Source organism: Panthera uncia, chromosome D1 (assembly GCF_023721935.1).
Source record: "Panthera uncia isolate 11264 chromosome D1, Puncia_PCG_1.0, whole genome shotgun sequence".
In the NCBI taxonomy this organism is placed as follows: domain Eukaryota; kingdom Metazoa; phylum Chordata; class Mammalia; order Carnivora; family Felidae; genus Panthera; species Panthera uncia.
Window position 1 is genome coordinate 82,932,873 of NC_064808.1, and position 13,140 is coordinate 82,946,012.

The 13,140-nt window shown below is 38.4% G+C and overlaps 1 protein-coding gene across 3 annotated transcripts in view; it reads left to right on the forward strand.

Moving 5' to 3' along the window:
* The window catches only part of OPCML (opioid binding protein/cell adhesion molecule like), a 496,230-nt gene that overhangs the window by 357,628 nt on the left and 125,462 nt on the right, over positions 1 to 13,140 (forward strand). The gene's annotated exons all lie outside the window — the stretch shown is intronic.

Below are 13,140 nucleotides of genomic sequence, written 5' to 3' on the forward strand. Positions count from 1 at the left end.
CCTCTCTATAATTGTATCATGTCAAAGGCCTGTTCTTATACAAACTTGAAATGTTATCGCCCTAAATGTGTTGTCAGTCCAGACCCTCTTCCAAAGTACATACAGAACCACGTGTACTAGTCCATGGTCTGCTCAACTCCTACCCACTAATATGATTTAATCAAATTTTATCCTTGTGTCATTTATCTTTTACAACATTATTTGAAACAAAACAAACCAAAATAAAATGGAATGATGGCCCCTATGGAACAAATGCTTCTGCCAGACCAGTACATATTGACATGGTTAAATTAACTTTAGGATAGGCAAGAACCAAGTTTATTTCTTACGGTGCTGAGAAGTGAGCAAAGTAATAGAGAAAGTGACTGAATCGTGGGTGTAAGAAATGAAATGACTTTCCTCACAGTTGTGCTGTGACTTTAGCTTTGTAAGAAAATTAAGTGTGTGAGCTAAAAATATCAGTATGAGGTAATGACTAAGCAAGAAAGGCAAAAGGTGTTAATAAATTAAGTTAGCTCCTGTTGCCCATAGTTTGCTAAAAGTATATGCCTTAAGAATATAATGTTACAACAATGCTAAAGAGAATTTGCCAAATGAAAAAAAAATCCCACATAATGTATTTCTTCTTGCATAACGAGTTCCAAGCTCACATGTGACTTTCCAGTCGTGAGCTCTCTAAATCTATAGTCTTCCATCTACTCTAATCGTGTCATAGTCTACATTTTCACTGAACATTAAACATATATATTCCCCATTTTTTTTTTCTATTTGGTCTGTATAATCATTGCAGTAGATTCATCACATTTCATTATGAAGGCATTTGTTAATTTATCAAACCATTTCCATATTATTGCATAAATAAGTTGTTTTCTAAGGAGACATGCAAAATTGTTCTCCTAGCAGATATGGAGGGACAGAGACCTGGGGGAAAACAGATCTGCAGGAAGACAGACCCTGCAGGATCCCACAGGACCAAATAAGAACTTCTGAACTGTTCTTCTCCTCCCCGTCTGCAAAGACTTTGCGATTCTGGGGAGCCTGGGTCAGGTGATGTGGATGTTGCAGGACTTGTGGTCTCCAGGAGGGGCCTGCATCTGCCCTTGATGAGAACTCCAACCAGGTAAGGCAGAGAGCTTCGACACTTCAGCTCTCAGTGTTAACTACATTTTTCACAAGACACCAGTGAACACTTTTCATTTTTGGATTGCTGGTTTCCCCTTAAGGACTGAGACAATCTCCCTTTGATATAACAGACTGTACTTCTATATTAATGTGTCAAGTTGCTGTGAAATTTACTGCCTCGCTGGGCCCATTAGACTGCTGAGATTCAACTCCGTCTTCAGTGCGTCTCCGTCTATCAGAGCATGATCGCCTTTCTCAGAATGGCTCGTCCCCCTGTGCCACTGTACTGAGCAAAGCTCTTAATAGGATGAGTGCAGATGAATTCCTCAGGCTCCGGGGATCTTTGGGGACAAGGCGATGCACTCTCCCTGTGACCGTAGGCAAGCAAAACCTCTGGCCTCCAAAGGGCTTTCAGTCAAGAGTTTTGCCTGGTATTTCCAGACACTTCTAGTTATCTGCCACTTGTCCATAAACCATCTATCACCACTGTGGCTGAAAATTATACCTGACCTGCTACTAATCTCACCATTCCCAGCCTCCCCTATTCCCTACACATACACACACACACATATGCATACACACACATTTTAAGCTGCTTGCCACCTTGAGAATCCCACTCAAGTTATGGAAATATGTCACTTTGTAGCTGATTGTTCTAAGGAAAACACCCTTTGTAGGAGAAAGCAAAGTCCTTATTGCACTGTAGAAAGTGCACAGAAGTGCTTGATGAGAAGGGGAGACAGACACATATAGACCACCTGGAAACTTGGATGGCACATGAGACACTGAATTTGTGCTTTATATTACCAGATTATTTTGCTTAATATAGGCTCCCATTCAGTCCTTACTGTATACTCCAGAAAAAAGGCAGAGATAAAGTCAGGGTGGATATTTGGTTTGTTGCTATCCTTTTAAGAATAAGTAGATAACTTTATCACTTAGAATGTTGCTTTTATTTTTTTCCCTCTAGTGTGGTAAGGTGGGGACTTGTTAATTCAGAGAGGAACAGGAATCAAGCCTGCAGAGTGATTTCCACAGGGTAAAACCCAAGTGTGACTTCACAATCTTGTTTTTTGCCAGCCATGCATCAATTGTTGTCAGTTCCTGAATATGTAATATTGTGTATGATAATGCTCCCTAATGGGTGTTTGAGATAGAGTCAGAATATTGTACAACAGCATGTGTCATTGGGTATTGTTAGCAAGCTCAGATGAACACCGTTGTTTTCTTTATTCAAAAATCATCTGTATTGCTTTGGCACAATGTGGGTAGAGCTACTGGTACAATTTTATTTTTAACATTCTGAACCATTGTAAGCCTAGTGAACTGTTTAATATGTTACATTCAGCAAGGATGGCTTATACATTACCAAGGCTTTGGAACTGTCATACCTCAAAATGAATACAAGTATGGACAAAAGCTTTTTGTTATGAAGCTCCACGAATGCAAACCAGTTACCATTAGGACTTAAGAATAAATCAGGAGTTGTTTTTCTTGTTTTTGTTGTTGTTGTTCTATATTTTTCAATTTTTTGTTTTGTGATGGATATGTAATATACTATTCTGCTTCTAGAAGAATTTACTATTTTATTTTCCTTCGAGCTCTTGCTATGATTTGGTTTTTGGTTTTTTGTTTTGTTTTGTTGTTTTCTCTAGGAATGTGATTTGCAAACCCAAAAGAATTGGTGAAGAATATACTTTTAACTCAGCAAACTCAATTTGGAAAATAACATTCTCTAATTGCACTTGTAAACAAACATGCAAGACATTGCAGGAAAAGCTAAGTGGGCTGGGCACTTATATGTGGAATCTAGAGTAAGTAATTCATTATAAAAGCCCAGAAATTCAAACTCAAGGGGCATTCACGCACACATAAAATTTAGATGGATCATGGGTAAAATCCTCTCTTAGAAGACACGGTTAAATACCAGTATTAAGTTACATATTCATCTTTTCAATGTGTCTTTTATACCTGCTTCTATATACAGAGTAGTCTTTTGGCCTGTCAGGGAACATTACCCGTTTGATCACCTGTTATGTAATGGTATTAGTATAACCACGAACATAGCCAATACACCAAAGGATGTCCCTTCCTAAGCGTTAATAAGAAGGGGACCTAACGGTCAAAACTTAAACTCAGAATTTTAGTGAAAGAAAAGATTTAAAAAGAAACAGAACCCTGTTTCTTTCCTATTATAGGCTTCCTGTAGAATAGGTTTACCAAGTAACCAATATGGCTTCTTACATATTATTACAATCTGAACAGCAGAGATGGTATTTACTAAACTCTCACCAAAGGACGTGGGGTTGTCCAGCCCAGGGGGAAAGTCTCATTTCTGGTCTGCTTCTTGACATCATCACATCATTTTTTTTTTTAATTTTTTTTTTTTAATGTTTTTATTTACTTTTGAGACAGAGAGAGACAGAGCATGAACAGGGGAGGGTCAGAGAGAGGGAGACACAGAATCTGAAACAGGCTCCAGGCTCTGAGCTGTCAGCAGAGAGCCCGACGCGGGGCTCGAACTCACGGACCGCGAGATCGTGACCTGAGCCGAAGTTGGTTGCTTAACCAACTGAGCCACCCAGGCGCCCCAATCACATCATTTTTTAAAGGGAATAAAATGACCCATAAGTTATCTATCTGGGCATTTCTGTTCCCTCTTGGTAGGATATTCATTGCTGTGCCTGTGTTTTATATGCTAGGGCCATGGAAGTACTGCTGTTAAAATTTGATATATATGCTTCCAATCTGCTGTTTATGTGTGTGTGAGCATGTGGTCATGCAGATCTAGCTGAATTGCAGTCACACTACCCTGTAATCTTTATCCAAGGTCATTGTTTTATTTTGAGAAATTAAGATTAAGGATAACCTTGAAACAAAAACTGTAATCCCCATGCCTAGAATTGACAGCAGTTGTCATTTTGCTTAGAGTAGTTTCTTCCTAATATAAACAACCATTAGAAAAATATGGTGATTAAAAAAATTACAGACCCTTCAAACTCTTCCCCAATACCCAATCCCTTTCCCTCAACTCTTTCAGTACTCTTAAAATACTTTTAAATACATATATATCCATGAAGCACATTATATATTTTCTATTTACTGTTATTTTTCCTGATTTTTCCCTGACTTTCTACTGATTTATAGTTTTTAAATTTTAATTCTTCTGCTTTTTTTGAATTTGCAAGTTTAATAATGATTTTTTTCTATTGTTTTAATGGTTACCTTTAAGGTTTTCATATGCATGCATAGTTAAATTTATAGTTGTTAATGACATTAAAGAAAATCAGCATGCCATGCCTCCTCTCAAAAATGAGGACCTCAATAAAACTTCATGTCTCCTATGTCCTCCAATCATCTCCTCAGATATTTCTGTGGCAGCGTGATCTACATCAAGGATCCACAACTTTTTCCTGTAAAGAGCCAAACAGTAAATATTTGAGGCTTTAAAGGTCATTCAGTTTCCACTGCAACTACTCCATTCTGCTGTTATAGCATAAAAATGACCCTTGGCAATTTGTAAAGGAATGAGTGTGGCTGTGTTATAATAAAACTTTTTTTATGAAAACAAAAGAAGGGCAGATTTGGCCTATAAGATATAACCTGCTGATTCCTTATCTAGGAGCTTAGATTCACACATTTTTAATTTAAAATTATTATGATTGCAGTCAATATTTAGATTTGCTTGTATTCAATTGGTTTCTTTTTTCACCTCTGCTTAAATCCCATTCTTTCATCTTAATTCATTATTTTTGTTGTTGTTGTTTTTCACTGAATATATCTTTTAGGACTAAGGTCTCGGGGTGACAAAGTCTATCATTCCGTGTGTGTGTGTGTGTGTGTGTGTGTGTGTGTGTGTTTCTGCAATGGGGACATGTAGTGTATACAGTCTGTAGAACATGCACATGGAGATATCCATTAGCTAGTGGCACAGGCAGGTCTGGAGTTTGAGACTTGGAGGATAATAAAGATGTTGATAGTAACATGTAGATGGCAAAGGTGAATTTATGTTGTTTATTCTTTTTATGTTTTAATATGATTTTATCTACTCCCCTCCAGATGATATTATAGCTGGATATATAATTGTACTTTGGCTGTTGTTCTTTCCTGAACCTCTGATTGCAGTAGGTCATCGTCTAACATTATCTATCATTGCTGCTGAGAAATCTGCTCCTTGTCATTCCTTTGCTGGTAATCTAAATTCCCTCTGGAAATTTTAAGATTTTCTATTTATCTGCATGCTATATTCTGAATCTTTATGTTCCTCCAGATTCATATGTCGAAAACTAATTGCCAATGTGATGGTATTGGAAAAGGGAGCCTTTAGGAAATGATTAGCACCCTACAAAAGTGACCCCAGAGAGCTCCCCTGTCCCTTCAGCCACATGAAAACACAGCTTCAAGGTTGAAACAACATAAGTTTATTCTGTCACAGTTCTGGAGGCTTGAAGTATGACATACAGGTGTTGGATGGGCCATGCTCTCTCTGAAGGTCCTAGGAAAGAATCCTTCCTTGCCTCTTCATAGCTTCTAGTGTTTGCTGGCAATCTTTGGCATCTTTTGGCATACAGCTACATCCCTCCAATCTCTGCCTGTCTTCACATGGCATTCCTTCCTTGGGTGTGTCTGTTGTGTCCACATTTCCCTCTTTTTAAAAAGCCACCAGGGGTACCTGGGTGGTTCAGTTGGTTGAGCATCTGACTTTGGCTCAGGTCATGATCTCAAGGTTTGTGAGTTTGAGCCCTGCGTAGGGCTATGTGCTCACAACTCAGAGCCTGGAGCCTGCTTTGGATTCTGTCTCTCTGTCTCTCTGTCTCTGTCTCTCTCTCTCTCTGCCCCTCCCCCACTACTGCTCTGTCTCTAAAAAATAAATAAATGTAAAAAAAATAAAATAAAAAGCCACCAAATCACTGAATTAGGACTCACCCTAATCCAGTATAAGTACATCTGCAAAGACTCTTATATCCAAATGTCATACACTGAGGTTCTGGGATAGACATGAATTTGTGGGGGATGCTATTCAAATGACTACAGCTGTACAGCATTCTGTGTTATAGATATGATTCATATAACCAATCCCTAACCATTGAAAATACAGGTTGGTTCTAGAGCTTTAGGTTTTTCTTTCCTTTTCTCCTTCTATTAAAAACATGACAGTAAACCACCCTACACAAGGAACTCTATGCATGTGACTGATTATTTCTTAGGGTAAATTCCTGGTAGTGAAATTACTCAATTAATGCTGTAGTTTTTACATCCATCTATAACCCTTGGCATTTGTACACCTATGCAATACATTTTAGTGCTAAATAGAAAAGTGGTCGCTTTCTTGTTCCTCCTGACTAATCAAAACATGAGACAGAGAGAGAGAGAGAAAGAAGAGTGAGAAGGAAGAAGCTGAGAAAGGAATTGACCCTCCTTTGTTCTGTGCCAAGGGTTCCATTTCCATGTGTTACATTAGCTGCTGAGTTACCTTCCCCTGCACATCCTAATTATGCTAACATTTGTCAGGGCTTCTGCCTGTGGATCCCACATACAGGACCAAAATAAAACAATATAAAACACCAACCTCCTGGCCAATACTGTCATCTTGCACCAAAGCTTTTTAATTGCCTCCAATATATCCCCTGAACTACAGCAAGAATGATCTTTCTAAAGGACAAATCAGATCTTACCTACTTCTCAATCCAACTTTAAAACAAGAACAAAACTACCTGACACTCTCTCCCACCTCAGAATGTTTTCTCATTGCCTCAAGGGTAAAAATCCATTATTTTAAATACAATTTCTTAACTCTTTTATGACCTATAATTTTAAGTAATATATAAGCTTCTAGTAATATAATAAGCTTCATGATACACATCATTACCATGTATAACAACTTGTAGTTCTCTATAGTGAAAACCCACCTGGCTATTTTTCTAGCTCACAATGTTTTCCACTTTTGTAGTAAAATCACCCTCCTCCCCCCCTCCCCTGCACATCATTCCCCAATCACCCCACCCTGTGATAGGTTGTAATGGGAAAATCATGTTTGTCCAGTAGGGGACTTTATCCTTCCATTATAGTTTATTGGAACTTAGGTACCACCTGACCTGGGTTAAGCCAATGCCCTCTTTTCTCAAAGTATTTGAAATAGGAGCTGTAGTACACTTCAACTGTTTTCAGTGATGATGATGGCAACTCGGTGGCTATTGGCAGTGGTAACAGCTTCACCAGGTGAGCTGAAAAGCCGTAAAAGTTTTGTTACCACCAGAGAGAAGGAGAATAACGTGGTGAGAAGCAGAGGTAAGAGATGGCAAGAGAGAAGACTCTCTGAGTCCCTGCTGAACTCTTGTCCCTGATCCCATTGCATTCCTGAGGCGACTCTGTTTCTGCCGTTGGGACCTATCATATCCATCTATATCCTCATCAAAATGTTCTCCTTTTGCTTAAACTTGTTCCACTAGTCACTTGGAACAACTTGTTCCACTAGTTGTTGCCAACAACAACAAAAAATTCTAGCCGATTCGCTCAGCACAGGCACTATGCCCTTCTTTTCCTCTGGGTTTTGCATATTCTGGTCTCTGCACCTGGGATGCTGTATTCATCCAATACCTTCACCACTAATCCAGTTTTGCCCCAGTAATAATTACTTAATTTTGCATTTGTCTCAAACATGGTTCTATTATCTAGAACATCTTCCCCCTGACATTCCAAGGCTGGTTGGGTTTTCCTCAACTGTGCTTCCATAGTACCTGCTGCCAAACTCTGTAAGAACACCATGCATAGCAATAAATGGAAAATAATAATTCAGCATGATGTATTGTCCAGTAGCACATAAGCTTTTTGTGGGTTGTCTTTCTCACCATTGTTTCACTCAACATTATCACAATGCTTGGAACAAAATGATCCTTCAACAAAAATTGTTGATGAAAATTGAATAATTCATTTGTGACTATTCACACATTTCCAAGGGACTGTATCTTAATCTCTGTGATAATTTGGAACATTTTAACCCAGTAAGTTGGTCTATTAACAGCTAGCATTTTCTCTCTGTCCGCCTCTCTTGATGTACTATTAGGGTGATTCAGGGCCAAACACCTATAAAAAGAGCTATGCTGAGGGAATAGAGGTTATAACAGATAAGCATTCCAACACCTTACTTGTCTGTGCTGTGCTCACAAAGACAACGTAATTCAAATTTCAAGCCCTATGTTAGGCAGCTCTAAGTTCCTTTAATTATACATTAACAATGGTATTGTCTGAATTTGGACCCAAGTGTTTCACCAAAGGATTAAGCAAAGTAAAAGAAAAACATTTTAGTTTATTGCTTCAAATTATTCACATTTTTCTTTGCATTTCTCCCTTACCAGATTCTATCACCTGCAGTGACTAGCACCATGCTTTGATACAAGTAGTGAAAGTGAGGGACACCCTGGTTTTCTACATATCTAGAGAGTTAAATGCAATGATGGATTCATATGTAACTGGGAAATGTCAATCACAACTATTGAGGTGGTTTGGGGAGTGCTACAAAATTCTACTCTCTCTGGTGGTCAGTGTTGAGCTTGATTAATAGTTGAGGTGAGGGCCTGAACAGGGACACAGCCAAGGCAGGTATTTTTAAGTGGGTATTGGAGATATTTGCTCTGAGAACCCCTGTAAGGTTAGTGGAGTCATGTGAGGGCTAACTGTTTGGATAAAGTAAAATTTGGAGATAAGAATGAGTCTACATGGTTCCTAAGTTCACATTCAAGAGCAATGAGTAGCAGGAACTTGTTCCATGTGTGGGAATTATTGTAAAGTCATCCAGCAGATTTTAAGGTATATATCAGAGATACAAGCCAGAATTGAGAAAGTGAGCATAGCATGTATGTTTTGGAAATATTTTGATAATATGGAAAAAGGGATACTTGGGTTGAGGTAGAATCTGATAGGTAAGGGAGGAGACTCTGCAGAGGTCTCTATGAGGCAGAAAAGTTTGATGGTAGATACCTAAGTGACCCTTTTGATTTCTGATGTTTAATGGTGCAAGTTCCAACAGATTGTAGTGGTGTGTTATGATTATTTCATAACAAAATAATTTCACAATCCAAAGCTCTTCCCCTTACATCTTGTTGGAACCTAACCATGACATTACATGATTAGACTTGCTATCATTATGTCCTTTTTACAGATGGGGAAGGAGAGTTTCTATAAGATTAAGTGACATGCCCAGGACCCTATTAATAAGTGTGGAGGAGTTGGGGGTAGAGACTGATCTTTTGTGTATGAATTATATGTTTGTTTGTTTGCTTATCTACTACACTCCACTGGCTTTGTCTAGTCACCAGCATTGTGACAGCTACTGAGCTACCTTAGCATGTATAACCCAACACATAAAACACAAACACAGAGACCAGAAGTGCTGTTTTTTTAACACTATGGAGTACATAATGTATAAATGCATGCACACAGGGGAAAAATCCCTTAGAAGGGAGTGCAAATAAATTCCTTCACATCACAGCATTTAGGCAGCCCATTTTTCTGTCACACTTATTAGAGAACCTTGGGTGATGCTTTACAGTGGGGTTATTTCCTCAGTGTAACCAGTTTATACTGTGCTTCTGAAATGGCAGCCTCTACTAGTTACTCAGTGAATAATATTTACCAAGCCTTCAGAAAAAAACTGTGGAGAGATTCAGAAGAAATAAGAGATTAGATCTTTGAATGCAGAAAACAGACAGTCTTGGAAGAATCATCAAAATATGCCCACATTTATGAGGTGACACTAAAGCAAATCCTAGGCTCTATTATCAGGCCTCTCACTGTGCTTAGAGAAGCTCTTGGCAATCTTTCGATACTCACAAGTGAGGGCTGTGGCTTAGAGATTTATTTCACTACAGAACAAAGGAAGAGAGGGAGGACATATAGACTCTTAGAGACTTTATTCTTACCACCCCAGAGTCATAACAACACGGTTAGTTCAAGGGAGCCTCAAACTGAGCTCAGTCAGGATATCTAGCTTCAATAACCATGATCTTTCTATGTGATTTCAACCAAGTTGCTTCATATCCCTTGACCTCAGCTTCCTCATCCATATAAGGAATCAGTAAGTTGATATCCCTCAAGAATTTGATGTTGTAAGTCTCCCTCTTTAGATGGTAGTAGTTGGCCACAGTGTGGTCATCCAAACTTACTCACCTAGGGCATTACTATCTGGAAGTAGTAACATTTTTGGTTGCCATCAGCATTTTGGATGTAAATCATGCAACATCTCCCTGACCTCCACTAAAAAACAAAAACAAAAACAAAACAAAAACACCTATTTAGAAACTGCAAAGCAGTAAAGTTTTATCATAATGCAAAAGCTGACAATAGCACTTCAGTGCTTTAAAATAAACTTGTAAAAATGGCTTCTGCAGACTGCTTTTGTAAGGGATAAGTGGACACTGAAAGTACCACTCCTTAATCAAGTGGTTCTAATCATGGAAGGACTTTGGAGAGGGTGAATTGTAAAAAAAAAAAAAAAAAAAAATTATTGAGGTGAAATTTACATAACATAAAGCTAACCGTTTTAAAGTTAACAATTCAGCAGCATTTAGCACATTCACAATGTTGAGCAATGATGAACTGTATCTACAATTGACTCTTAATACAGGTTTGAACTGTGCAGGTCCACTTATACATATTTTTTTTCAGTAAATACAGTACATGTACAGTAAACGTATGTTCTCCTTTTTTTTATTTTTTAAAAAAAATTTTTTTTCTAACGTTTATTTATTTTTGAGACAGAGAGAGACAGAGCAGGAACGGGGGAGGGTCAGAGAGAGGGAGACACAGAATCTGAAACAGGCTCCAGGCTCTGAGCTGTCAGCACAGAGCCCGATGCAGGGCTTGAACTCACGGACCACGAGATCATGACCTGAGCCGAAGTCGGCCGCTTAACCGACTGAGCCACCCAGGCGCCCCACGTATGTTCTCCTTTTTATGATTTCTCGATAACATTTTCTCTCTTTATTTTAAGAATACAGAATATAATATATACAACAAGCAAAATATGTGTTAATCAGCTGTTTATGTTATTGGTAAGACTTTTGGTCAACAACAGGCTGTAAGTAGTTAAGCTCTAAGGGTGTCAAAAGTTATACAGAAATTTGTTTTATTATTTTTTTTCAATTTTTCTTATTTGTATTGAGAGAGGCAGAGACAAAATGAGTGAGGTGGGGCAGAGTGAGAGAATCCTAAGCAGGCTTGGTGTTGCTAGTGCAGAGCTGGACACACGGCATGAACTCAAGAAACCATGATATCATGACCTGAGCTGAAATCAAGAGTTAACAGCTTAAACAACTGAGTCACCTAGGTGCCCTTACACAGGTTTTTGACTGTGCAGGGGATCGATGTTCAAGGGTCAACTATAATTTTAAAATATATCCATCACTTCAGTGGAAAACCTTTTACCCCTTAAGCATTTTATTTTTGTTTTTGTTTTTGTTTTTTTCAGGAAGAAGGTCAATTATGAAAGAGCCAAAAAGTAACCCAGAGGCAATGGGAGGTGAGAATGGCACCACCCCAACACACACATACATGCATACTCCCTTCATTCTCATTTACAGCTATGAATTCAACAGAAATTCTTTAAGCATCTTGGCATAGTGTTGTCCCATAGCATAACAGAGTGCTAACAAGTACACAGTGTGAGGTCAAACTTCACACTTCAAACCCTAAATTTGCTACTGACTGTCTGCATAAGCCTCATCTCTATTCTGGGGTAATAATTCTGTATCTCAGAGGGATATTATGCCTTAAATTAATAATGTGTATAGTCATTTATTTTAGTGAATAAAAAAATAGCTATACCCAATAAAATAAGGGTTGTTTGCCAGTGAGGAATAAAGACAGGCACTTCCTGTATTAGTGAAAAGCAACAAATGAATATAGCCTATATGAGGTCACCTCCCCTATTAATGTGTTATGGGACCTCTGTCTCCACTTACTGAGTTCAGTGTATATTTGAAGGCACTTCCATGTCTGAGGCCATCATAGATGACATTTGCATTTTGCCAGTTTCTAGTTTCACTGTTAGCCAGTTGGTTTAAATTTGCTCGGTCTGAGTCAAATGATTAGCCCTATGATGAAGTGAGAACCCCAACCTAAAGGTCTTCTTTCACTTCTACTTGGGTAACTTCCTGCCAGGACTCATCCAGATCAAAAGTTTCTCCTTCATAGACTATGGTTTCCCTCTCCTCACATGTCCTCATTATTTCTCCCTAATTATATCCTTAAGCACACCAGGCTATTAAACAGACAAGAGAAGCTTGGAAGTAATCTGTACATAAATCAGATACAGTACAGGCTTACAGTTCTGGATTTTATCAACCACTCCAGTTCCATTTTTTAATTTAACTGGCACTTGACTTTAGTTACTCTGGACTATTAGGAAGAACAGGTCTTTCGTTTGGGCTATGGATTCCCTCTTAGTCACAAAAAGGTCAGGAACCACTTTCTTGTAGCCACCCAAATTTCAACATCACTCTTTGGGTTTACCTCTGATTTTTTTTTTTTTCACACAGCTTTTCTTTTCTTTTCTTCCTCTCTTTCTCTCTTTTTCTTCCTTTCTTTCTTTCTTTCTTTCTTTCTTTCTTTCTTTCTTTCTTTCCTTCTGAGAGCCCTAGTTTCCAAGTAGTGCTTCACAGAAGATCTCTGTGCCCCTACTTTCTTAATCCATCATTTCTCTCAAAGCACTAAGTAACGACAGCCCTTGCCCTGAAAACATCAATTTCTAGTGCTGCACTTCTTTAATTTTGAGGGACCTATGTTGCCAAGCCCTACTTTTGGAGTGTTAATCATCTCTTTTCAAATAAGAGTCCATATTATAACTCAAATGCATTCTTCTCTTAGTCTCTAAGCCAGGGATTTCCATCCATGCATGACTGGGGAAAAGGAAATTTACTACAAATTCCTTCAAGAATTCCCTTTAACACTGTAACCCTTCAGTTTGTCCAATCCAAGTGCAACTGTTTTGTAACTCTGTTTTTGTCAAAGAATTGTTGAGGA